General features: G+C 68.6%; 1 protein-coding gene across 4 annotated transcripts in view; it reads left to right on the forward strand.

Annotated features, from left to right (window-relative positions):
* Nucleotides 1–102: 102 nt before the first annotated feature.
* The window catches only part of PKP4 (plakophilin 4), a 222,404-nt gene continuing 221,312 nt past the window's right edge, over nt 103–1,194 (forward strand). For 3 of the 4 annotated variants that reach the window (XM_006921099.3, XM_015596613.2, XM_015596614.2), the window contains exon 1: nt 103–244. The gene's annotated coding sequence lies outside the window, so the exon portion shown is untranslated. The remainder of the gene's footprint in view (nt 245–1,194) is intronic. The other variant, XM_025039482.1, reaches the window with a different exon arrangement.

Genomic DNA, 1,194 nt, shown 5'->3' on the forward strand with positions numbered 1-1,194 from the left:
GTCTGTGTTGTTGCTGGCCGCGGAGGCGGCACCATGGGCACGGGGTAGAGGGGCAAGTTGGCCACCGCCGCCGCCGGGGGTGGTGGGAAAGCCGCTTCGGGGGAGGGGGAGGGTGGGAGAGGGAGGGACGGGCAGCCGCTCGGCCGCGGCACTTTTTTAATATTTTCGGGTGCCGCAGCGCCGACTCCTTGGCGCTGATGTCTCTGATCCCCGGAGCGACGACGGCCGCTGCCTAACCTGGAAAGTAAGTGTGCGGGCTAGCGGGAGAGCGCGCAGACTCCTGCCCTCGAGACCCCTGGCCCTCGCCCCCTCGCACCCCAGCCAGGACCTGCCTCCGAGGGCGCGGGGTGGACGGGCGCCTCCCTCCCGTTACTCCATCCCCACCGCCTCGCGGCCGCCTCGGCTTTCCTGCCCCACCTCGTGTTCCTGCCCGCACTCGCCTGGTTGCTCCCCTCCCCCCGGCAGGCGCACAAGTTTCACCCTCCATTTGCTTTTCCCGGTGATTACTCTCCACGGGTCTCTCCTACACACCGCACACGACCCCTGCCCACATTGGCCTTTTCGGATCCAGAGCCCCCAGCCTCTAACTTGAGGGCCACGCCGAGCTCTCCTGGACCTCTGCCTAGAGGCTTCCCTGCTCCTGCCCGCCTGGCACGCCGCCCCGCGCCCCTAACACCCCGAGGCGCCCGCCTTCTCCGGCTTTCAGGGCCGTCTGTCGCTCCTTCCCGCCCCAGATCCTGCATCCTGGCCTTCTCCTCTCCCTCTCACGCCCCTGCTGCCTGTGTAGTCTAGCGTTTGCCCCCTGAGTTCCACGCTCCTGCGGGCTCTGCTCACCCCGCTCTGTCTAGTGTGCTCCTCTCTCCCCACCGCGTATGTTCACGCTCCACCCCACCCGGTTCCCCAGCCCCGAGCTTCCCCGGCTGTCCTCCTGCGCCGCCGCTTCCTTCTTTCCCTGCCAGGAGTTGAAGCGGAGCTGCGGCAACCCCCCCTGGCGGATCGAGTGTCCCTGCTGGGCGCTGGGACTGCCCGGCTCTCTCCCCTTTTCCCCCTACCGGGAAAGCGAGGGTTGAGCGGCAGGGCCGGGATTTGGCTGCGTGTTGGCTGAGTGCGACAAACAGCGAGCGCAGGCAGCGGAGGCGCCGCAGCTGCCGCGGCTGCTCGGGGCGCAGCAATAGGCAGGTGTCTGTCCGAGGG

Source organism: Pteropus alecto, unplaced genomic scaffold (genome assembly GCF_000325575.1).
Source record: "Pteropus alecto unplaced genomic scaffold, ASM32557v1 scaffold3, whole genome shotgun sequence".
In the NCBI taxonomy this organism is placed as follows: domain Eukaryota; kingdom Metazoa; phylum Chordata; class Mammalia; order Chiroptera; family Pteropodidae; genus Pteropus; species Pteropus alecto.